The 27500-nt window shown below is 38.5% G+C and overlaps 1 long non-coding RNA gene across 4 annotated transcripts in view; it reads left to right on the forward strand.

Annotated features, from left to right (window-relative positions):
- Positions 1-27500, forward strand: part of LOC136844346 (uncharacterized) — a 237903-nt gene that overhangs the window by 146787 nt on the left and 63616 nt on the right. The window lies entirely within an intron of this gene.

Here is a 27500-nt window from a genome sequence, read left to right on the forward strand (position 1 = left end):
AGAAATGTAAAGGGAGGAAGAGTGAGAGAAATGTAAAGGGAGGAAGAGTGAGAGAAATATAAAGGGAGGAAGAGCGAGAGAAACATAAAGGGAGGAAGAGCGAGAGAAACATAAAGGGAGGAAGAGTGAGAGAAATATAAAGGGAGGAAGAGCGAGAGAAATATAAAGGGAGGGAGAGCGAGAGAAATATAAAGGGAGGAAGAGCGAGAGAAATATAAAGGGAGGAAGAGTGAGAGAAACATAAAGGGAGGAAGAGTGAGAGAAACATAAAGGGAGGAAGAGTGAGAGAAACATAAAGGGAGGAAGAGTGAGAGAAACATAAAGGGAGGAAGAGTGAGAGAAATATAAAGGGAGGAAGAGTGAGAGAAACATAAAGGGAGGAAGAGTGAGAGAAACATAAAGGGAGGAAGAGTGAGAGAAATATAAAGGGAGAGTTAAATAAAGGTAATGAACCTCAAACTATCTTAAGGATCTGAATATTGCATTCAGATCTCCTTACCCCGAGAGTCAGCCATAGTCAGTGTCAAGAATTTAAAAGAACATTTCCCAATATATTGATTTAATCTTGGAGATGAATGTCTTTTGGACGGGAGAAGTTTGCAGATGCTGAGGCTGACTTAGCTTAGGTAAGATAGGATTATGATAACTTCTATTTCCTGTACAAATCCCCGAAGTGCTGGGCCACCTAATCTTGCAGTGCTGCCCATAAACTCAGTAGTATTAAGAACGAAAGAATTTTAGTCAAGATGTAAATTTTTTTTCTTTACAGTTATCTTTGTAAAATTAAGAGAGGTAAATGTAAATAAAGCTCCGATTTGTTCTAAAACACGCGTAATCTTCGGTCTTCTCAAGGTTTTTTTTCTATGAGATCAGAATGGATGTGAAAGGTACACGCAAATTTGTTAATGTGTTCGTGAAACAAAAAGCAAACTATTCTTTTTTTTTTTTGTGACAGCACAAAAAATGTAAAAGGAGGGAAGAGACTGAAAAATTGGAGACAGCAATGAATGTCAGAAGCAGAAATTCGTGGGGTGTAATTCATACGGCTGTCAGAGAGAGAGAGAGAGAGAGAGAGAGAGAGAGAGAGAGAGAGAGAGAGAGAGAGAGAGAGAGAGAGAGAATATCATATGAATGGTTTCGAGGGCTACTTCGTCCGAGCCTTCTGGTTTTCATGGTACACATCTTGACAGATCAACGAACGCTCGCGTTAGGTGTCCCCACCCCCTCTCTCTCTCTCTCTCTCTCTCTCTCTCTCTCTCTCTCTCTCTCCTATCCTAGCTGCGACGCACAACAGTCAATTCACACCCCCACCTAGTGGATTTTAGAGAAAGGGTTAGTGAATCAAACACGGATCCCTCAGGTTGCGAGCTGAACGCAGGAGAAGATAAAGATGAAAGTTGAACGGGGTTGAAAACAAAAGGATTTCGCGGAGATGACGTTGCATCAACTCTTACTCAGATCAATTCATTAGAATCTATATCCTGGCGCCATAGGGTAGACGCTTTTAACCTTCCCTTCCAGAGAGGGCCGCGTACTTCTGGAAATTAACTGCCGTCCGGGTTCCGACATATATACCACTCACCGTTCCCGATCCTCTCGCTTGCCGGTAACCATTACTTCCTGGCGTTCACGCGTTCATTTACGTTCAAAGCCGTTCATTGTCGTCGGGTGTATACGCTGTCGTTTGACAAGTGAAATTACTGAGCAACATCCATACATTGTGCTGTAGATGGTGCAGTTCACTAAGAATGAGACGGAAACACCAACTTTGAGAACACAAAAATTCTAGTCCGTGGAAGTCTTAAGATTTTTAAATTGTGAAATGAAGAGAGAGAGAGAGGAAATTAGAAGAGAGGAAGATGAAAGAGAGGGGAGTAGAGAGAAGAAGAGGAGAGAGGAGAGAGAGACAAAATAGAGGGGGAGAGAGGGACAAAATAGAGGAGAGAGAGACAAAAATAGAGGAGAGAGAGAGAGACAAAAATAGAGGGGAGAGGAGCAAAATAGAGGGGAGAGAGACAAAAATAGAGCGAGGAGAGACAAAATAGAGAGAGGGAGTGGAGTTGGGGGGAGGACATTCATTAACCGCTTATCGTGACAATCATCGGAGGGGATAATATTGAGCGTACGTAAGTTCGTACATAAGTACATTCAGACTGTAGCTCCTCGTGGAGTCACGGTCGGTCACGGACGTCCGTGCTAGTGCATACGTACCAACGAACCCCTAGACCAAGGTCTTTAAATAGGGATTCAGGCATTTGCCTTTATTCGATTGAGGTCCAGCTTTTAGTCAGTTGTTACTTTGTAGTTTATCGTCGAATATCCTTTTTGCCTCTTCCTGTTATCACTTATTTATTTATAAACTTTGCTGGCGTTTAAGGACGCTTATAACCCAGCCAGTTGTAACCAGACCCAGAACCACTTTTCTTCGTTAATTGGTGTCGAATGTGACTCGGATCCAATGTTGATTTTACTAAAAGAACGATTTATCCAATGCTGATTTTACCAAAAGAACATATTCAATGGCGATTTTACTAAAAGAACGATTTATTCAATGCTGATTTTACTAAATGAACGATTTATCCAATGCGGATTTTACTGAAAGAACGATTTATCCATTGCTAATTTTACTGAAAACTATTTATTCGATGCTGATTTTACTAAACGATTTATCAATGCTGATTTTACTAAAAGAACGATTTATCCGATGCTGATTTTACTACAAGAACGATTTATCAGATGCTGATTTTACTACAAGAACGATTTATCCAATGCGGATTTTATTAAAACTAATTATCCAATGTTAATTTTACTAAAAGAACTAATTATCCAATGCGGATTTTACTAAATAAACGATTTATCCAATGATGATTTTACTAAAAGAACGATTTATCCAATGCGGATTTTATTAAAAGAACGATTTATCCAATGCGAATTTTACTAAAAGAACAATTTATCGAATGTGGATTTTACTAAAAACTATTTATCCAATGCGGATTTTACTAAAAAGTATTTATCCAATGCGGATTTTACTAAAAGAAGAATTTATCCAATGGGGATTTCACTAAAAGAACGATTTATCCAAGGCTGATTTTCCTAAAAGAACGATTTGGTCTTCATGGAAAACATTATTATTATCATTATAATTCGCCAAGCAGTCTAGGCCCGCGTTACGAGAATGCAGGAAATAATTTTTTCATCTTTGATTACATTCAGATTACGTTGAATAGATGAAGTAAATGCATATGGTAATATTTAAAGAAGAATAACACAAAAAAGTGAAAGAGAAAAGGAAGGCGGGAACCTGTCAGACAAATGCGGCAACCACAAAGAAATCACCTCCATTGTATGACGTCACTTCCTGGCGAGACAGAATGCACCAACGATGGGTGTGTTTTTTGGAATGCCGTGTGCTCTGTGGGACTTTACTGTATCTAATGATAAAGTAATCAAGTTTATCTGTTATCGAATTATGGTCGGTTCTTTATTTCATTGTTCAGAGCGAAAAAGAATTTAAAGAACAGGGAAATGGGACTGTGACATTGTGAAATAAGTTTTACTTCTAGAATAATCCTCTTACTATTCTTCTACGCAAGAAATAATCCTTCACTCAGCTTCTCTTTTACTATTCCCTCATGAAGTACTCTTGTTATATCAGTTATGTATGTATGTATATATATACAATATATATATATAATAAGCATGTATATATATATATATATATATATATATATATATATATATATATATATATATATATATTATATATATATATATATATATATATATATATATATATATATATATATATATATATATATATATATATATATATATATATATATATATATATATATACACACACACACACAATGTATATATACATATATGGAAGGTGCGATCAGCCAAGTGGGGGTCGTGGTTAGAAGTGGTACAGCAGCCTACGACTCAAGTTTGCTAACCCACCATGTAGTGGTTCCAGCCCTACCACCGTCGACCCAACTGTAAGGGACCAGTGCTATCTCTTTCAAAGGAAAAGAGGCGTATGTAAGAAAATTATACATATGCCCATGCATACTGACTATATAAATATATATATATATATATATATATATATATATATATATATATATATATATATATATATATATATATATATATAATTATATATATATGAATGTGGGCATGTTCGTAACCTTGTCCTTGTTTGGGAGCCACCCCGGAAAGAGCCTTAATGTTCAGAACAAATAATAAGCTCTGTAAATTCATTTCTAGCTTTTTATTACCGTCGTTTTTGGAAGTGCGGCATAACCTCCATCCCTTCTTCACATTAATGTTCTTTACGTCCCTTTTTTTTTATTCTCTTCCCCTCATTACGCTTTCGTTAGTGAACTTTCTTCCCCTGTTTCATCACTACATAATCTCCTCTTTCTTCAGCCCCCAGCCATCATCCTCTGCAATCCGCTTTCAATCACGAATCGCTTCTTCTTCCTCTGACGTTTCTAACCCTGAGATCACAGGATCTAAATGGAGATCTTTATCTTACATATGGTCAGTGAACCAGTTCCTTTTTTACCTGTTTGTCTGCGAGATCTACCGATTTCTCTGTCAGAGGCAGTTGAAGTTCACCTTTTCAGAAGCAGTTGAAGTTCACCTTTTCAGAAGCAGTTGAAATTCACCCTTTCAGAGGCAGTTGAAATTCACCTTTTCAGAAGCAGTTGAAATTCACCTTTTCAGAAACAGTTGAAATTCGCCTTTTCAGAAGCAGTTGAAATTCGCCTTTTCAGAAGCAGTTGAAATTCACCTTTTCAGAAGCAGTTGAAATTCACCTTTTCAGAAGCAGTTGAAATTCACCTTTTCAGAAGCAGTTGAAATTCACCTTTTCAGAGGCAGTTGAAATTCACCTTTTCAGAGGCAGTTGAAATTCACCTTTTCGGAAGCAGTTGAAATTCACCTTTTCACTTCTGTCAGAATTTAGTGTGTTTTGGGTTCTGCTAATTGATTGTGGAGAAATTGCGTAGCTGAAGTGGCTAAATTTGCAAGAAAACCATAGCAGTTGTCTTTGTGTTGCTAATTCTATCCTTAACTCACCTGCTTCAGTTTCTATTGACATATTCATTTAAGATTTTTATCCTTGCTCTGCCTAGTCTCTTTGTCCCCCTTCTTAATAAGTTTCAATCAAAGACCTATCTCTTCTTTTGATCCATATTCTCGCTGGCGCGAGATGAGGCTGGCTAACTGTTTGATAGTAACTGTCATTATTGTCATTGCTCCGCCGAGCTGAAGGAAAGATAATTCCTCTTTATGGAGACCTCGTAACACCCAGAAAGAAACGGAATTTTAACCTTGCTTCCGTTTTCCCTGATTCTTATAAACTTCCCTTTATGGATTAGGCCCTGTTTTTATTATATCACCTGTCTTATTCTTCATTCCATCAGGGTTGATTGTGTCGTTGACCGCACATAAGTTGCTCTGATATATAGGTCCCCCGTTGTGCCATCAGTGCACCACATGCGGTGTACTGTAGGCATTACTTGCTTTGCAGCGTCCCTTCGGCCCTTAGCTGCAGCCCTTTTCAATCCTTTTACTGTACCTCCGTTCATATTCTCTTTCTTCCATCATACTTTCCACCCTCTCCTAACAGTTGGTTCATAGTGCAACTACGAGGTTTTCCTCCCGTTACACCTTTCATACCTTTTTACTGTCAGTTTCCATTTCAGCGCTGAATGACCTCATAGGTCCCAGGGCTTAGCCTTTCGATTGTCCGTCCCCAGCGGACTCTGCTTGAGAGAAGAAGGATTAAGAGAGGAGGAGTAATGATCATCACTCGCCTAATGGCTGTTTTGTACTAAAACGAATTTTTAAAACGAATTTTTCAAGAATGCTCTAAAATGAAAATAATCACTTGAATTTCCTATCTATTTCACCTATTCTGACTGATAGTAATGTCACTTATGCTTTGAGGCATAAGAAATATCGGGAATATTTTCGTGTTTTCAATGCTCCACCATCACTATCTTCATATTTGATATGTAAGCATTCGCTTTCCTTCTTTAAAATCAGGCAGAGTTTACATTTATTAAGTTTCATCATTTCAGCCTTTACAGACGCCGGAAATATATTTGCATTCATGTTTTGGACTTGCCAACGACTGGAAGTTATCCGTGTCCTGGTTTTAAACTTGCCAGTGACCTGAAATTCATCCGTCTTTCGTTTGAAGAGTTGGCAATGACCTGAAATTTATCCGTGCTCTGCTTTCCGACTGACAGATGACCTGAAATGAAAGGTTTAAAAGACCAGTTTGCAAGCGCCGGGTACGGAAAGCTTTGAAAAGATTGAGAAAAGAGAAAAATGATGCAAAGGGGAATCATTGCATTCTACGGTTCTGTAAACTAAAGTAATTAAGATCGTACATCAAATTTTTTTGTCCCCACCCTTAGTTATTTTTTTTTATTTAAAAATCAAGTACATTTTACAAACAAATGCATATGCTATATATGTAATCTATGTACAAAAAATTTACAAAAAGAAACATCTGAAAATAAATCATACACATCAAAACAATTCCTACCTATTTTTCATAAACTTTAAAATACACAGTTGAGGTGCTTATCTGTAAAATACCCTTTAGTTATTCATGTATTCTGGATTTTTTTTTTTTCATCGAGAGCACAATAATTGATTGTCAAAGGTTTCTTCATGAAGCATAATGTTTTGAAAAGCTCCTGTCCGAAAATGAAGTTAACATCATTCAGCAACCGTATGATTCTTGTCTCTGGAATAGCAGGTTCTGCATTTACTGCTGACTGTAAGTCCTCAAGGTAGTTGTATTAAAGAGTCCAAACCTTCTGCAACGGAAAAAATAACTTAAACCTTGTAGAGGAAGGACAAGGAACGGGTCATTTCATATGCTTCTTAAGACATCAGATGACTGCTGTAAGAACCTTCAGAAAAAATCATGAATATCGTGCAATATTTGCTACATTTCTCATAATCTGAACCACTTGATTGCTGATGGAAATGCGCGTAACTGTGAACTCCTTATAGCATGAACTCTTGTTTCTTGCTTTAAACAGCATAAACAGCTGCAGTGTCTGAGCTACCAGTTTGTATCTAATACCTTTGAGCTGCGTCTGACACTTGTCTGGAATACCCTTAATTATGTCCTCTACATGGTTTTCCGGCACGAAGGGACCCGAGAACCGCCCAAAAAGTCTTCAGCCTGCTCGTATTCTCAGAATAATTACCACCAGTGTCTAATAATCATTTTACCTGGGCACAATCCAGACAGATACAAGCGAAGCATTTTATTAGTTTTCTGTAAAAGAAAACTATTGAGATGGCTTTTTGTCTGTCCGTTTGCCCTCAGGTCTCAAAAACTACTGAGGCTAGAGGGCTGCAACTTGGTATGTTGATCATCCACCCTCCAATCATCAAACATACCAAATTGCAGCCCTCTGCCTCTGTAGTTTTTATTTTATATAAGGCTAAAGTTAGCCATGATCGTGCGTCTGGCACCGCTATAGGTGCCAACAACATAGGCCACCACTGGGCTGTGGCTGAGAATTTTTAGGCCGCGGCTGAGAGATTCATGGGCCGTTGCTGAGAGGTTCATACAGCATTATACGCTGTACAGAAAACTCGATTGCGCCGAAGAAACTTCGGCGCATTTTTTACTTGTTTTCAAATTTAATTGATCGGCTTTATTTCAAGGGCAGAGTCGAGAATTACATTCCGAATGGTCATAGAAACGACTCCGAAGACTATAATGGTTTCAAAACGATTTGATCAGTGTCCTGGAAACTAGTAATTCTTTTTAGTCGTCCTTTCCATCACGCAAGGGCATTTCAAAATCTTGAGAAAATTCCCCGATTCTTGGTAACCTTCCCAGTATGTTCCTTGGCAAGAGTCCGTTGGCGCCACCTTGCCAAAAAAGACTGGAATTCCATTAAGTTTATTCTTGGTAATAAGATTTTTTTTTTTTTTTTTTTTTTAGAATTTCGTAAAGGCGTTTTACGTCCAAGCAACCAAGCATAACAAAATAACGCGGTTGTCAGTCGCAACCACAAAATATACTTTCCTTTCGGAACAACTCTGAGTTAAAGCTGTGAACATGCTTTTTTTTTATTGTTCATTATTCCTGGGTGAGATATGAACGTTTGATACAGGACAAATTGAAACCTTTTCTGGAAAGATGACTGAAAAATAGTCGTATATATTTTACTGGCCACCATGCCACTTTCTTTATGAAGCATAGGGACACCAGTCCCTAAGTAGCTCTCAAGAGTGTTTCAGGTTAGAAAATATAGAGGTTAACTTTTAAAAAAACATTTATCTAAAAGAACAATTTTTCATAGATGAAGAAAACATTTTCATAAACAACTATAATGATGAACAAAATGACGTCACGTTGCTCGGACAACAACCACTGTCTTGAGCCATAAATATTTCCGCCACCTTGAAAGGTGGATTTTGCTGCCAGCCGATTATAGAATAGTGTAATACGCAATTTTATGACAAGGAGAATGGTTATGGTCATAGTTTGTAAGCTTAAGGTTTATTTATTAAAATACCAAGTTACATAATTTCAATAATTTTTCACCATACGCCTTTTACTCTTGGGTTGGGATGGCGGTGGTTCCAGTCAACCTTTTGGCAAATCTTGGGAGGATGTTGCCCCGTCACACTTACCTCACTACCAGGTACACAATTCGATGCTTATGCCAACAAGAGAAGCCCGGAGAATGGCGTCTCGCTCTCGTGTGTCGAGCCCAGGAACTTGAAACGGTGAGGTTGTCCTGTGCTTATAAAAAATTGAGCTTTACTTGATAGAAGGTAGGAGTGTCATAGGTTCCACAGCTCCTATTCAGAATGTGTTCACGTTGGTTAATGTATTCATTTGTTTGCCCATCTTAAAATCCTGGAAGATTTCTATTTTATTTGGTGGCATTTAAATGAAGAGATTATGATGATGCCAGTTACGAACCGTACGCTCATACGCACAAATGCATATGCAATAGTTGAGGCATGGTATATCCTGTAGTTGGCAGAGAGAGAGAGAGAGAGAGAGAGAGAGAGAGAGAGAGAGAGAGAGAGAGAATCAAAAGCTCTGGGTACATAAAAAAGCAAATAGCAGATAGTCGCCCCTGAAATATTTACTTATCGCATGAACAGTTCTGAAATCCTCTCATGCCTTCTATAAATGATTAGGAGCATTATTTAAGTAATAACTTTTTTTAAACCTCTATGCTATGCAACCAATATTTTAACAGTGAGAAAGCTTGCTCAACATAGTGCTTGATACCTCTAGGAAGTCCGGCCATAATAATCGTTTGGATGTCCTCGCTGGTCGAGTAGGGCACCTACCTATACATAGCAGAATTTGTTGAGTTTTCACTCGGCTCATTGTCTATAGCAATCTTTTGGAGTGCATAGCACAAGGGCACTTCCAATGACTACGCATATATGGTGTGAGGGGAATTAAATATCGTTACACAGGGCACAGTACGTGTGACGTAACGAAGCTCCGCCCACGTGAAACCACGAACCCCGAAAGCAGCCTGCTGTCCGTAGACCTCTCACTTTGTGACGGGGGGGGGAGGGGAGGAGGGATGGGGAGGAGACGGGAGGAGAAAAAGAGCAGCTGGCAACCGCGTGGGTCTCTGGTATGTCGATTTCATCAGCGGTTCGAGGCAATGTTACCATCAGCTCACTGTCAGCATACCTTTTGAGCCGAGGCCCTATCGTTAATCGGATCTTAATATGCCCAACAATCACTCTAATGTTTTACGATCCATTTAATCTGAATAGAAATAAGATTGTTCTAGAAGCACGCCAACGGGTGGCTTGGTGCTGCTTTCGGAAATGTAGCAAGCAGCAAGCATACCAAAGGATGTTCGTATGGCATCAGTGACAAGGCTCAATCACAGCTGCTGTTCGCAGGGCCGCGCCTACCCAAGGGGAACTCAAGGTCTCTTCATAGAATTTAGGCCCCCATTCTCACCGCTGGTCGTAGAATCCTACCACCAACCACCCCAGCGTATCTCTCTCTCTCTCTCTCTCTCTCTCTCTCTCTCTCTCTCTTCACGATAGTATGCACATTAGTGAGCTAAAGAAATTTTCTCCAAGGTATGAACGAAAATATCCACATAAATCATGCATCAGAAAAGCATATTCGTAATGGAAAAGCAGTCTCATTTAATTTTTTTTTCTTTTTAGCTTAAAAGATACTTCCTTTAAAAAAAGGTAACTCTTACCACAAGGTCCATCTCGTGTCAGTTTCCTCAGAGAGTAACCAGCTAATCGAAAATGCTCAGTATGATTTCAGCTTTTGAGATCGAACAAATTACAGAAAATTTAAGACCTTGTATCGTCCGGCGTTCAAGCCGCATCCAAAAATGCTAAGAAATTTGTCATTGTGTTTTCATGACTTAGTTTTTTTTTTTCTTAATACATAGAACCGGTGACAGTAATTAATGTAAATCGTTGGTAACGACAAGCTAAGCTTTTGTCTACTTCAATATTTTAGATCGCTTACCTGGCTCAGGAATGATGGTAGTATTTTAGAGATATTTTATGGTGAGTTGTCGTACTCTCTCTCTCTCTCTCTCTCTCTCTCTCTCTCTCTCTCTCTCTCTCTCTCCTATAAATATATATATATTTATATTACACATAATATATATATATATATATATATATATATATATATATATATATACATATTATATATATATATTATATACAGTATATATACTGTACAGTATATATATATATATATATATATATATATTTATTATATATATATATATATATATATATATATATATTGATTTTTTGAAATGTAAACCAGCGTTGAAATTACCTAGGTCATCGACGCCGCAACTGCCAGGCCCAGAACTGGCCATTATACAAATAAATGTGTATATATATATATTATACAAATAAATGTGTATATATATACTGTATATACTGTATGTATATATATATATTTATTTATTTATATAATGGGGCAGTGCTGGTCCAGGCAATTGCAGCGTCGATGACCTAGGTAATTTCAACGCCAGTTTACATTTCAAAAACCCTTCAAGTGACAGTTGCATTTCCTTGTGAGTACAGGGTTTAAGTGGAAGCTGTGAAAGGTTGCGCATTCCTTAATTCCTCTCTTGGAATGACAGCTGAATACAGAGTACGAAAATCGAAAGCGTTGGGACTAACTTTGCTGCATTGGCGGGCTTGCCCTATTGGTTTCCTAGAGGATGTCATACGCATTGATTCCCCAACCCCCCATTTTTTAGTTTTCTGTAAAAGAAAACTATTGTGCCGGCTTTGTCTGTCCGTCCGCACTTTTTCTCTCCGCCCTCGGATCCTAAAAATTACTCAGGCTAGAGGGCTGCAAATTGGTATGTTGATCATCCACCCACCAGTCATCAAACATACCAAATTGCAGTCCTCTAGCCCCAGTAGTTTTTATTTTATTTAAGGTTAAAGTTAGCCATGACCGTGCATCTGGCAACGATATAGGATAGGCCACCACCGTGCCGTGGTTAAAGCTTCATGGGCCGCGGCTCATACAGCATTATATCGAGACCACCGAAAGAGACCTCTATTTTTAGTGGCCTAGATTATACGATGTACAGAAAACTCGACTGCGCCGGAGAAACTTTGGCGCATTTTTTACTTGGTTTTACGTAGTATTTTGGTTGGTAAATTATGCTATCGATGCTTATGGAGCAATTTATTTAAATTACTAAATTTCCTCGTGGTTTGACATCCTTCAAGACTGCATATTTTGTGCCTGTGTACTGGCTGATGATTAGTGGTTGTTGTTCAGAAAATTATTTTTGTATTTTGCGGCATGATGCTCTTATTTATAGGTTCTGAAATTTCAGTTTTGTACTTATTCAATTTTAGCTCTATGCATTAAAGCTTACGATGGGCAATATTTACTTACTTACCTTGATACTTTTCTCTTTGCCTTTGTACAATTATCCAACAAAAATAAAAAAATCGCCTTCAAAAATTAGTAGACACACTGGCCATAGTAGGTAGGATGTCTGGGACCCCCTTTCATTCCTATATTTCTGTCTTATGTGAAAATGATCGTGAAACATACTGTGTTTAGTAGAAAATACGCGAAATATATTTTTTTTCAAAAATTACGGGAAAAACTTGTCTAGAATTTCTTTCAGAAGTGGATGGAAAAGACATTTTGGTGAGAAGCATCAACCAAAGACATCTTTTCAGTTCTGTTTGTCCTTAGGGCTGGTTGGCAGTTTCTCAGTATTGGTTGGCTGGTTGATTTAGATTAAGCCCTTCCTAAGCTATCATGAGGACTTCTGGATTCTTTACCAACAGAGGCGAACATAGCTGATAAGGGAGAGATGGTAAATGGGGGTGTATTAGACCTAAGGCAAAGACTTTCAACTAAGTTTTCTGGAAAGAAAACTATTGTGCCGGCTTTGTCTGTCTGTCCGCACTTTTTCAGTCCGCCTTCAGATCATAAAAACTACTGAGGCTAGAGGGGTGCAAATTTGTATGTTACGCCCTCCATTCATCAAACATACCAAATTGCAGCCCTCTAGCCTCAGTAGTTTTTATTTTATTCAAGGTTAAAGTAAGTGATAATCGTGCATCTGGCAACGAAATAAGCCAGGCCACCACCGGCCCGTGCTTAAAGTTTCGTGGGCTGCGGCTCATAAAGCATTATACAGAGACCACCGAAAGATAGATCTATTTCCTGGGGCCTTGATTATACGATGTACAGAAAACTCGATTGCGCCGAAGAAACTAAGGAGCATAGTTTACTTGTTTCTTCCAGTGATGGGGCTAGAGATCTCCGGATTGTCTCGTTCTAACGAGTGCTCTCGTGTCATTCTTCAGATCAGTAAACTCTGCTTGTGCACGTCAGTTCACAGCAAAGTTCTCGTAGCTTAGATGGGGCGATTACTTAGACCGTATGTCAAACATGGCCTGTGGTCTGTTTGTCATGGTATGCTTATCTACATGAATCATCAAAGCAATAATAATCAGTAAATAATCTGGATTTTACTAGTTTTCCATTAGACATGGTACTAGAAACGCGCAGTTGTCTTTACCAGCCGAATACAGTCAAAGACTGGTTACAATTCGAACAGACTACCTCGCTGAACAAATACGTCAGAGGAAAGCCGGTCTCTCTCTGGGCCTAGCATTGAAATCACCGGGAATGATAGGAGACGCCTTTCTTTACGGGAGTGTGCCAAAAGCAGTTTCTAAGAAAAATAGGCAGATGTCGTCACCATACGATATGTGGTATCAGATAAAAACCTCCTAGAATTAGAATTAGAACGGATCTCTCTCTCTCTCTCTCTCTCTCTCTCTCTCTCTCTCTCTCTCTCTCTCTCTCTCTCTCTCTCTCTCTCTCCGAACTGAGGGGTGATGCGCTGAATTAAGGATTAAGGGATTTCCTTATATCGGGTTGATGATTATCACAAGCAGAAAAGCAAATATGAAATAATTTGGGTTTTCAGTCGAGGGAACTTTCCATCATCATCGGAAATATGTGATCGAGGATTTTTTTTTTTACAGGTAAACATTTGGTTAAACTAACTTTAACCATATATGTATTTTCGAGTAACATTCCTTCTCTTAATATGGAAACGACGTGCGCACGTGTCGGTGGCATTCCCTCGTCAAGCATTTATTTCGGGAGATAATTTTGGCTAACAACTGCTAGTTATAGTAAAGTCCAATTGATACAACTGCAAAAAATAAATAAATAAATAAATAAAAAAAAATACACAGACTTTTTCGCTTTTTTGTCCCTTTTTTGAGATGGTAATGGATAAGAGTAATTTTGGCCAATAACTGCTAGTTTTAATTAAGTCCAATTGATACAACTATATGAAAGAAAAAGATACACACAGACTTTTTCGCTTCTGGAGCCTTTTTTAACAGGGTAGAGTGGACTCGAAAACTGAAAAGTGTACGCGATTTTCAGACTTTTAACAAACGTTGCTGTTGATTGATTGATTGATTGATTTATAGATTTTAGGCATACATGCCAAGCACTTGGGCAACTGAGGCCATTCAGCGCTGAAGCAGAAATTGGCAGTAAAAGTTTGAAACGTGTATAACAGGAGGAAAACCTCGCAGTTGCACTATAAATCAATTGTTAGGAGAGGGTGGAGAGTATAAGATGGAAGAAAGAGAATATGAACGGAGGTACAGTAAAAAAATGAAAGCAGCTGCAGCTAGGGGTCGAAGGGACGCTGCAAAATTCCTCAAGTAATGCCTATATTGCACGGCATGAGGTGCACTGACGACACTACCCCGCTACGGGGGACATTGCTGTTGCTGTTTCTTCAGTGGCGTAAATGCTGTACTTGATGCTGTTCATTCATTCTGATTGTCTCAAAAGGATGATAATGAATTCCACGATTGTTGGGAAGACAAACGGGAGGAGAGAAAACACTAACTTACAATACAGAATAACGCCGTTAAAAGAAAATCAAATAAATTATGACGATAGACGTTAATACTCGGGATCTCGAGGCAAAGGCACTGCAATAACGACATTAAACAAGTAAATCATGCGCCGAAGTTTCTTCTGCTCAGTCAAGTTTTCTGTACACCCGCTACAGAGTATAATCAAGGGCACCGAAAATAGATCTGTCTTTCGGTGGTCTCGCTATAATGCTATATGAACCTCGGCCTATGAATTTTTAACCACGACCCGGTGGTGGCGTATCCTATATCTTTGCCAGAAGAAAGATTATGGCTAAATTTAACCTTAAATAAAATAAAAACTACTGAGGCTAGAGGGCTGCAATTTGGTGTGTTTGATGATTGGAGGGTGGATGATCAACATATCAATTTGCAGCCCTCTAGCCTCAGAACAAAATGCGGACGGACAGACAAAGCCGGCACAATAGTTTTCTTCACAGAAAATTAAAATTAACAACTCCTTTTTATTGAATAAAGAAAACTATTATTACGGCCGTGAAGACCACGATAATAACGTCATTAATGAAATATGAGACAAAGACTGTCTATACGGAGAGAGAGAGAGAGAGAGAGAGAGAGAGAGAGAGAGAGAGAGAGAGAGAGAGAGAGAGAGGAAGCGCTCGTAGTGGCAGTCACTGCTGAAAATGGACGACGTTGTATTTCTCGATCCATTTACGTTTGAAGCTATTATAACCGAGAACCGCCACTTTCCCAGGGGTCAAGATCATTCCACCCATGATAGTACAAACCTAGACGTGACGTTTCCACGCAGGGTAAGTCAGCGCTGACGAAATTGCGTTTCAAACCTCAGAGGAGCGCGTGAGGTGGAGAGGTCGGAGATGATACATTATTAGTCCTTTCCCCCATTTCTGAGCTCAAAAGAGGCCTCAGTGTTCTACTCACAAGCCTCGCCTCTGTTATTTGAAGCATTTAGTACCAGTATTTTCCGTGTCAAGAAGCTGGTAAAACTGTAGCTACAGAGAAGAATACAAGATCGCCAACACCGCCTATGAATCATTGAAACTACGAAGAATCCCATGACAGCTTCACATACATGCACGCTTCGTAGAACCAAACACTGACCTCCATTTCCTTCATGTGTACTACACTGTTTACTTGTACATTTTGCAGGTAATCCTTGTTAACAATGCTCTTCTATTGTCACACCTCTGTCTGCTGCCTTCCGTCAAGGACACGTGCATATTATGTCATTGTCGCTCTACCTCTCCCATTGTTCCTCCAGGCAAAAAACACTTGCAAAACAGTATGAGGCGTATTTCCAGCGAAGGTGACATCTTCACCAGATCTGCTGTATCTGTCATCTTAGTCCCATGTGTTAACTGACAATACATCTCAACTGGCTTCCACTTTCCCTTACCGTAGGGGGTTAGTGCCGTCAGTGCACCTCGTGTAGTGCGCTGTAGGCATTACTTAAGGTTCTTTGCAGCGTGCCTTCGGCTTCTAGCTGCAACCCCTTTCGTTCCCTTGACTGTACCTCCTTTCATATTCTCTTTCTTCCATCTTAATTTCCACCCTCTCTGAACATTTGATTCATAGTGCAACTGCTTTGAGGTTTTCCTCCTGTTGCACATTTAAAACCTTTTACTGTCAATTTCCGTTTCAGCGCTGCATGGCCTCATAGGTCCCAGTTCTTGGACTTTGGCCTAAATTCTATATTCAAATCGATTCATTCCTCCGCTCCTTGAAACGAAACACCTTCAGACTTATTTCCTGGTCCTTGTTGCATGCTTTGGAGATGGGAGTTGGGTGACTGTGCTTCGTAATCTGAATGGCAAAAGTAGGTTTAAAGTAACGGGTGAATATTATTGTAGCACCCTGTGCGAGTGAGAAAGAAAAATATTTTAGAGTATTTAGAGATGTCCTGTAACTGAGGGGGGATGATTTTGGAAATACTGCTTGGAGGAGTAGCTGGAAGAGAAAAAAAATGTCATGGAAACTTTTAATTTGTTTGATTTCAAATACTGTTATTAATAGGAACAGCGGAACTGTAGGTAAATTGTTGTCAATAGTAGATGATAAAAGTACAAAATTTGCCCATCTTCTTAAGTTATTGGAACATCGGGGAGTTGGAGGGTGTCCAGGGTTGACTGGGATCATCTGAGACAACGCCTTTATAAAGGGACTCGTCCCTATTTAAATTAGGCACGAAATCGAAGTATAGGCCCAGGGCCCATTTAGAGGGACAAAATGATTTTCTGTTACATGCATCGTTTAGTGTGTGATATATTCATTCTACTGTTGTATTACCTCCGCCAGATTTATTTATTACAATTCGAAACGAGCGAGAACCTTACAAAGAAGCTGTACTTCCCTAAAAAGGAAAACTGCAGTGTCTGCAAAATTTTCGAAATTGAGATATGGAACCTGCTGGGCTTGTGAAACACTAAATACACGTTACTGCAGTTTCAGAATGATTCTTCAGTGCTTTCCACGAGTATTTAGGGGGTCCCATTTGCAGTATCTGCAAAATCAGTAGTAAGACAAGGGAACACTGCAGTATCTACCATTTCTCTCAGTTTTGTATTTTTGCAGATACCACAGTCTTCCATTTTAGGGCACTGTAGGCCTCGTGCAGTGCAACAAACTGAGTACTGTGTGCAGTGATATCTGTACATCAGGAAGGTATTTAGATTGTACTATTACTATCCTCACTAAAAACAACTTGAAAAATGTATTTTTTTTATAAATTTAATTTCATTTCAATTTGCCACCATCTCTTTCCGAGTCAGTGAGCAACGCTTGTGATCTCATTTAGTACAGTAAGGAGTTGATGGAAATGGAATTTATGTAAAGTTAAATTAGAATGTCAATAAATTACTTGTAGGAGAAATATAGATAAGATTACGAAGATAGACTTCAGGAGTAGTTTTGAGCATATTATTTTAAGAAGGCACCTTGATTATGGCGCATTGTGTTCTTATAGGAAATGAATGTATACATTAATCGAAATATTAACCGCAGATGATAAGTTAAGTACACCTTAGTTTAACCAGACCACTGAGCTGATTAACAGCTCTCCTAGGGCTGGCCCGAAGGATTAGACTTATTTTACGTGGCTAAGAACCAATTGGCTATTTAGCAACGGGACCTACAGCTTATTGCGGAATCGGAACCACATTATAGCGGGAAATGAATTTCTATCACCAGAAATAAATTCCTTTAACTCTTCATCAGCCGGCCGGAGACTCGAACTCGGGCCTAGCGAGTGCTAGTCCACAGCTCTACCGACTATCCCAACGAAGAGCTACACCGCAGATGATGAACTCAACGTAAAGGTAATAACTGGAATGAATGTATTAATTGTATCTCTCTCTCTCTCTCTCTCTCTCTCTCTCTCTCTCTCTCTCTCTCTCTCTCTTCTCTCATTTTTAATAGGATGGGCGAATAGGCGCGTACCGTATAACTTAGTATGCATAAGTTGTGAATGGGCTCTATTTTTTTTGCGTCGCAGCTAAGTTAGAGAGAGAGAGAGAGAGCAAAGGAAGGAAGATTCATAAAATGTGAGTGTTCGTCATTGCTCGGTCAAAATGTTTTATCATCAAAACGGGACGGCCTCATCAAGTGGGGTGAACTATACATAAGAGATATTTTCTCTCTCTCTCTCTTAGTATTAAGTAGTCTCTAAAGTATTTATTTAGAAGAAGACTCTCTCTCTCTCTCTCTCTCTCTCTCTCTCTCTCTCTCTCTCTCTCCGTAGGGGGAGTAGTGCCGTCAGTGCACCTCGCGCGGTGCACTGTAGGCATTACTTAAGGTTCTTTGCAGCGTCCCTTCGGCCCCTAGCTGCAACCCTTTTCATTCCTTTTACTGCACCTCCATTCATATTCTTCCTTCCATCTTACTTTCCACCCTCTTCTAATAATTTCCATAGTGCAACTGCGAGGTTTTCCTCCTGTTATACCTTTTAAACCTCTTACTCTCAATTTTCCTCTGTGCTGAATGACCACATAGGTCCCAGTGCTTGGCCTTTGGCCTAAACTCTATATTCCATTCCATTCTCTCTCTCTCTCTCTCTCTCTCTCTCTCTCTCTCTCTCTAGTAATAAGTAATCTCATAAGTATTTATTTCAGAAGTAGTCTCTCTCTCTCTCTCTCTCTCTCTCTCTCTCTCTCTCTCTCTCTCTCTCTCTCTCTCTCTCGTAATAAGTATTCTCTAAAGTATTTATGTCGAGGAAAGTATTCTCTCTCTCTCTCTCTCTCTCTCTCTCTCTCTCTCTCAAAGGCCCTAGGAATGTAGACGTCACAAAAGAGCAACGTGCGAATGCAGTACCGAGGGAGGAGAAGGCGTAGTCAGTCCTCAGCAAATTCCACGGTATGAGCGGAACGGCTGCTGGCTTCGTCATAACACAACTCGGCCAAGTATCGATGACTACTGATACCGAGAAGTCAGCAACGCCGGGAATGAAAATTCCACTCTTTTTACCTTGTTCTAAAAACCAGGATCCAAACCTTTACCAATTAAAAAAACAAAAATATTTCAGAGAAGTGTATACGTTTTCTCAACGCTGTTCTATAACATTGAATTGAGCTGGCTAGTTGAAAGTAAAAAAGAAAACTTAAAAGATTATTTTAGAAAATTTTTGGATTCTAGTTAGCTTCAGTTTGCGCAGCGAGGAACCCGAAAAATTCTTGTGATATTTAATATAATCAGAAGGAAAACAAATAAAAAATAGTCAGAGTTCTAAATGAGGAAGGTTACCGAAAGAATCCGCTTCGAAAAGACGCGTTGACTGACTTAATGATGCAACTGGCATCGCCAAAGCTGCGGACTGACGGCCTTGGTTTGGGAAGGGACCAGAAGGTAAGCCGCAGGGCGGGTCAATGACCTGATACTCCCACTTCCTTGCTACCCCTCCCTCTCCCCCATTCCCCCTACCCCCGAAAACGAGGGTCACCTCTCTCTCTCTCTCTCTCTCCTATCCACAGCAGCGTCCCAGCCTCCTCCCCATAGTCAGTCACTTCTATACCTCGATTATTGCTAGCGCACAAATGTACAGATAGCTATAGAATAGTCACTACCATTCTCTCTCTCTCTCTCTCTCTCTCTCTCTCTCTCTCATAATCACCACGTAAGTATACATTTAGCGCATTCACCTCTGCCTCACTGGACCACTCTCTCTCCTTTTGTTTGCTGTCATTTTGCCTCTCCCTTTATCAAATCAATACAAAAAAAAGCACGATAACGTAATCATTACCACCTTCCTCTCTCTCTCTCTCTCTCTCTCTCTCTCTCTCTCTCTCTCCGAACTCGTCCTTTACACACCGAGTGCAACACCCTCATTCATTCTGGCTTCTGTTCTTCCTCTTCTTCTTCTTCTTCTTCTTCTTCTTCTTCTTCTTCTTCTTCTTCTTCTTCTTCTTCTTCTTACGAGAACACATAAACTGACGCACATTCCAACCTTTTGGTTTTAGATTGCAGGGAAGTTTTGGTAACCGGGCTGTGGTTGTCGAAGGAAGTATGCAGACATATTTTGCTTCCGCAGAATGGCCGTACGAACTTGCAAGATAATCCAACATAACTACTTAAGTGACCTGGCGGAAATATATATGTATGTATGTATGTATGTATGTATATATATATATGTATATATACATATATACATAATATATAAATATATATATATTTATTTTATTTATATATATATATATTATATATATATATATATTATTAATCAAGTGCAAAACTCACAAAACATTAACACTTCAAATACAGTCATCATCAGCACCTCAGACAACCAGCTCACAATAAGCCACTCACCTCTTACTTTGCATGCGCTCCCTCGCTTCTTTCTCTCCGCATAGCCAAGTCATTATAGCCATCTGACACATCATCTCGCAATCTAACCATTGTGTATGTATATGTATATATATATATATATATATATATATATATATATAATGATTATGTGGTTTTGATCCTAGGTAGACGTATAGCTAATTGCCTGACACTTTATTTTTATACAAATACGAAAGGGGATGTATACGAAAGGGGATGTATAGATGTTCAGATACCTGTCATTGGGTGTACTGTCTACAAGCATACACGTCAGTTTTTTTATGGGAACTATTATTTTAAATCACGTTTAAAAGTGCTGTCTATCTCGCTCAGAAGTTCAAGCGAAGGTGCAGTGCATTGCTACCCTAACACTATTCTCCTTGCATTTCAATATATTATCTGTTTGTTAGTTTATTAATTTTTTCTTTTTTAATAAGTTAGTGGTATCTCTTCTTTCTGTATTTCCCTTTACTTCCCCTTGCTTCTTCGTAATGAACACCATATTCTTTGGACGCTCGAATTACAAGTCAACGGCCCCTGTGGACTTGTTCCATATGAATAGATTTCATCTTCTGAATAATAATAATAATAATAATAATAATAGTTTCATATAACGTGGATCGTTACAGGATTTTTCGGATGGTGAAGCGTTTAACAGTAATTATTTCCTGTAGAGAGGAAAGGATTTCGGTGAAAATGCTTCGCTGTTTGACTGTAGTGGTGGGGAAGGCGGTTTGTATTTATATTTTAATTTATTCGCTTCATTTTTAAATATTCTAAACAAGCAAACCTCATGGGAAAGATGAACATTAATATAATAAAAAATGCATTATTAATCCAAAAATTTTGTTGTATGTAAGATCTGTTTACCTGTCACAGAACCTTAAACAAGGAATTATTGAGCGAAAGAATGCACTTGATAAATTAATACTATGCAGCTGCAAAATCAGTGGGACTTGGTACACTAGAAAACTATACAACAAAAAACACATGAGTATGTATATATATATATATATATATATATATATATATATATATATATATATATATATATATATATATATATATATATAATTATATATGTATGTATGTATGTATGTATGTATGTATGTATGTATGTATGTATATGCAATTAATAGCATCTGAGTTGTCAGAAAATTAAGGTATAGGCCTATGGCAGGTTAAAGCTCCGTAGAGAAAAAGGTAGACCTACAGCACTTGGCAGCTGTTGACCAAGATAACAGTGCGAAGTGCGAATTCTTATAACACCTTGCAATGCGAGTAACGCACACTCATTCTCGTCGCATAATTAGTAATGCCAAGAAAATGAAAACACTCGGACAAATATGTCGACGAGGAAAGCTGTGAGTCAACAGTCAAAACAATTGCATAAAAATTCCGGGGTCATGAAGCGCAGTGCTAACTCGGTACAGAAGTCTTGGAGTGGATGCTCAGTGTGAGATTAGCTACCACTTAAAATATCTATAACGTATTTGTAATGTCTTTGATGCACTTTCTTTTTCGTTGGCGAAGTGATTTATTGCAAAGAGGTCTTTGTCCCTTGCTCGCTGTACTAACTTGTTCCGAGAACATTTATGTAACGTGATAAATTTATTGAATGAGGAAAATGATTAGCGCACACATTCCATGTATTGCATTATTCAGAAGCATTCTCATTCTGACCACTTTATCCTTTTTTAAATGTATGTGCAATATCATTACACTGATAATTATGTATACTAGGTTAAAAAATCCACCCAATTTCTTGGAGAACCTTCAGCCAAGGGAACGTACACCAAGTACTTGCAGAAGACGTGATGGTTATATGGTCACTAACGGTCACTAGACGAGTCAATGCTACCATTACGATGACCTAGCAGCCGCAAAAAGCTGAACAGGCGTCCCCTTTAATCACCGTAACTGAAAGGAGCCGTTCGGCGATCAAACTACCCTTTGGAAAACCTTGAACTTTACGTAGATTATAATCATTTCTGTCTTGCTCTTCCAGCACACTCCCGAGTCGTCTTGTGTGTTTGAAAGAGCCCAGCCGATTGCCTTGGATGAGTTTGTACACAATTGTAATGCTTAAAAGTTATTAAAATTCCTGTATGTACGCAATAGAGAAAAATATGCCAAATGCCTTGCTTAACTATGTATTAATTACCAAACAAAAACTACTTTCAGTTTTCTTCTGAAGATGGAAAGAAAGTAATATGAAAATATTTACAAGTAAACAATTTATATACAGGAATCTTGTGGGTTTCTCTTTCTATGTATTAATTATTAGTACTATTGAGATTACATGTACATATTATACATAGAAATACTGTCATTTTTATTATAAAAATAAAAAAGAAATGTTTCCCAGCTGATGGAAATATCAATTTATGTAGGCACTCGGTTATAACGTAAAGATTTAAGTTTTTGCAAGAATATGAGCCACTCATGGTGGTTAAATAGTAGAATCCTTCAAACCATGTTTAAGAAACGTGTTTTTTTTTTTTTGCTTTATTATAAAATAACAAAACAACTGGTATTTACATCAAGTAAAGTTATAAATTTAACTAGAAGCATTCCGCTGTGCTTACATACTATACAGTAGATATAAACAATTTACAAATAACTGAATAAAAAGAGATTTACACTAATAAAAGAACGAATGTTAACAGCATACATTAGGCAAAGATATTAACTCTTCTTAGACAATGTCATTGTAAACAATTTGGTGAGGACAAAATCAATGTATCTAAATTTATATTAAATTTATATTAGTAAATTTAATCTAATCAAACATATTTTACCGGAAGCTTTAGTAATTGTGTCAGCGCTGTTGCCTGCTCTAAAGCATGACAGAAGGCTTTAAACAGTGTGACTCATTACTTTGACTCTTTAGTTTCTTACAGAATCATTCAATAAAGGAACACTGAAAAATTAAAAGATTGCTTGCATATCGTGCAAAAAAAAAAAAAAAACTTTCACGTGCTTACCATCACGTGCTTACCATCAGAGAGAGAGAGAGAATCGTTGCTCTACATTTGCTTGGGAATGATCACCTGAATCGCACACCTGAAACCGTCCAGGTTTAGCAAAATGGATATTCTGATAAGCCAGAGTTTAACAGTCCATATAGGGGTTAGTGCCGTCAGTGCACCTCGCTTGGCTCACAGCAGGCATTGCCAAGAGTTGTTTGTAGCCTCCCTTCTGCACCTAGCTGGACCCACTTTTTAGCCTTTTACTCCACCTCTATTCCTTTTAGACTTTTACTCCGCCTCTGTTCCTTTTAGCCTTTTACTCCGCCTCTGTTCCTTTTAGCCTTTTACTCCACCTCTATTCCTTTTAGCCTTTTACTCCACCTCTATTCCTTTTAGCCTTTTACTCCACCTCTATTCCTTTTAGCCTTTCACTACACCTCTGTTCCTTTTAGCCTTTTACTCCACCTCTATTCCTGCTTCCTTAATTCCATTTTGCTCTCAAACATCTCCATCCCTCTCTTTTCACTGTCGTAAGCGCTGAATGGCTGAAAAGTGCCCTGGGCTTGGCTTTATACCATAATTTTCATAAATCATACATTAAATCAGAACAATATCTTCACTACTTCACAGTTTGAGTGGGCTGTTCGACATGCTGCTTGGTGAACCACCTTTGTAGATGTATGAAGCAGAGGCTCTGTGGAAGTGTTCTGCCCTGGCAGTGTACCCACAATTCAGTAGTTTAAATATGGATGTGACAGTCATTGATGCCTTGCCTTTGCTTGGGAGCCATGACTTGTTGGGGAAACGATATGTTACAATTTAGTGCCTTTTCCCATTTAAGGGGTATCTCCACCCTGTTATTAGCAGATATTTTAGGATGAGGTTGCAGCCCCAAATCCTAACCCACGGTTGATTAATTATCATTATTGTTATCCAGATGATGAAACCTATTCATATGGAACAAACTTGAAATTCAAACCTCCAAAGAATATGGTGTTCTTTTGAAAGAAGTAACAGAAAGTAATAGGAAATACAGAAAAATATCAGTTAGTAGAAAATAAAATATAGATTAATAGATTAACAAGTAAAAAGATGATGTAAGTAAATTACAAAATGCAAGGAGAATTGCTTTAGGGTGGTAATGCGTTGTATCTTCCCTTGAACTTTTGAAGTTCCAATTCCACAACATCATTAATGGTATGAGGAGTAAAGAACCTTTGGAATTGAGAAGTTCGACAGCAAGGCACGTTTACTGCATACGGGTGCTTTTCTGTTCAGCAAATCCGGTCGCTCTCGGCAGGAAGAGGGGATCAAGGTTTAATTGTGCATGTGAAAGTTCTCTGTTGAAACACAACTTATGAAAAATTGACAAACAAGAGACCAGCCGTCGACGGTCCAAGATACTACGTCGGCATAAAAATCTACAGAATCTACTAATCTTGGGATGCAGTACACTAGAACCTTTGTAAACAACAAAGGGAAGGAACCTTCAGGATCATCTTCACCTCAGCTAACAAGATTATCAAGAATTTTCCTAACATCCTCAGAGCGAAATGCAAATTTTGTAAGAACAGGTTCAGGATGACAAGTGTCGGGGAGGGGACATCCTCAGGTAATTGCTAAGCTTCAAAAGCGCGATGAAGCAGCTCGGCCTTTTCCTTGGGGCCAGTAACCAATCCACCATCATCTGTTAGAAGTGGTGGAATAGAAGACGAACCTGACCAAAAGATAAAAGATTTCAGTATGGTCCTCTTCAAGGAATTATTGTATTTTCTCTCGACTATATTGTAAATTCTGTTCGCAGCACGGCGAGACTCGACAAAAATGCAGTAATTTTCATTTGAACGATATAGTCTCCATATGCTGAATTAGTTCTGTTGGTCATGATAAGCTCATCTACATGTATCATCAAAACAAGGCTAGTCATTTGTCCTGAATTTGATGAGCTTTCTGTGGACGTACCTTACAAAAATAGCCATCAGCATTTCATTTAACTTGGGGATTTGGGTCTGATATAGCATCTGAAATATTTGGTGTCTGACGAGCTTCAACAATGGACTTTCTGTTTAAGATTTTTTTATTTTGAGGAATGTCGTGTGTCATCGTAACAGATTGTCCCACGTGAAGACTCTGTCAGTTGGTAGCCATCCAAATTTTCCAGAATTTTATTCCAGGCTTCTTGTCATCTTAGTAATAACAGCATTAGTATTAACAGCTATAATCTACTCGACACTGAACGATAAGACACATTTTCTTTTAAACGAATTACAGAGTAATATCATTCATCTATCACAGTGCGTAGCCATTACCCACGATATAAGATATACTTCCTCCCGCCATCATTACTATCTTTATTAATGACGAGTGACAGCAAACGTTCGTGAATTTCGTGCGTAATGTACGATGTCTTTGTGTCGAATCGCAAAATCTCTTTCTGCGGTCAAGGATTCGCCGTCCTAATGCGTTAACATGTGGGTTGTGAATATTATGTGCGTGTGAACTATTTTCAAATGTTTTGACCCCACATTGAAGTGGGAAAAGATGCAGAGAAAGAAGGTGAACTATATTCAAATATTTTGACCCCACATAGAAGTGGGAGAAGATGCAGAGAAAGATGATGATGAACTATATTCAAATATTTTGAAACTGAAGTGTTTTGTGAGTGTTGACAACTCGACACTTTTCTGTGAATGCTTACACAGACGCAAGGTGCGAAATGTTCGCATGCCATTAGTCATGCTCCAGAATAGAGTAGAACATAGCATATAGGCCAAAGGCCAAGCGCTGGGACCTGTGAGGTCATTCAGCACTGAAAGGGAATTTGACAGTGAAAAGGTTTGAAAGATGTAACAGGAGGAAAACCTTGCTGTTGCACTGTGAATCAATTGTTAGAGAGGGTGAAAAGTCAGATGGAAGAAAGAGATTATGAACGGAGGTATAGTGAAAGGAATGAAAGAGGTTGCAGCTAGGGGCAGAAGGGACGCTGCAAAGACCCTTAAGTAATGCCTACAGTGTGCTACCTGGGGTGCACTGACGGCACAAATTTCTCCCTCCCCCTCCTACGGGAGTCATGCGCCAGGGAGCCACAGTAGTAGCAGGTTGTATATCAAAATTTACGCTGCAGACGTAAGAGTAGTTAAAGTTATGTGCGGGGAAAATGGATGATCTGTGAGATTTTTTACAAGATTTTTAATTAGTGTACATAAAAATATTGGAAATTTTTTTTTATACACAGCTATTCATAGCAAATAATGCATACCCGACGGTGGCAGCCATAAAATCTGTAAGATTAAATCAAGCACCTGACCCATCCAAGAAACGGAATTATCTTCGTACAGCGAAAGAAATAAATTCGTAACAAAAATCAATATACAGAGAAGAAGCCATTAACGCTGAGGGTCCATCTTTTAAGAATGTCATTAGTAAGATCTGTCCGTTACAACTGGTGGAATGTGGACCCCTCTCCCGTTCTCAGATAGGCCTGGAGCCCTGGACGAAGTGGCATAGGCCTAGATCAAAGAAAACTTGATCAGAATATAGCCACTGCCTTTTATAGGAAAAATGTCAGGACGATTAGGTTAACCTCGAAGCCAAATGATAAATCAGGCCTAAGACCCTTGAGGTGTTTGCGTAACTCTTCTGATAAAATGTTATAAGGAAATATTTTCATGTTTTTCTTGATAAATGTTTTTGTCATTTTATATTTCTATTGGCATGTTTCATTCCTTTGATTGCTTACATTTATTTATTTTTTCTTTGTGTTTATTCTCCTTACTTTATTAACTTATTTAGTTTTAACTGGATATATTTTTTTAAGGATGAAATGATTTGTCAACAGAAAATAGGATATATATAATTTTTACGAAATGTGATAAATCTATTTTTGACAGAACACGAGATAAATGTTTAATTTAGACAGACGATGACAATCTATTTTGACATGAACTAAATCTGGCCCATGCGCCACCCCAAAAAAAAAAAAAGAAAACTTTTGTTGAAAATTTGGCTAGGTGATTTTAATTAAGTCTCTGCCCAAACCTTGAATGCAACGAAAAGTCTGTCATCTTGAGAATTGGTGATAAATTTCAGAATCTTTAGTAATGGGAAATAGCATTTATAGTTTAGAAATATGAATATGCAAACTTCAAGATAAAGGTTGCCGAGTCAGGAGGAAATATAAGCATATTTTGACATGAAAATATATTAATTATAAATAAATGCTGCTCCCCAGATATGAATCTCCCTAGTCCGACT

This window comes from Macrobrachium rosenbergii, chromosome 12 (assembly GCF_040412425.1).
Source record: "Macrobrachium rosenbergii isolate ZJJX-2024 chromosome 12, ASM4041242v1, whole genome shotgun sequence".
Classification (NCBI taxonomy): Eukaryota; Metazoa; Arthropoda; class Malacostraca; order Decapoda; family Palaemonidae; genus Macrobrachium; species Macrobrachium rosenbergii.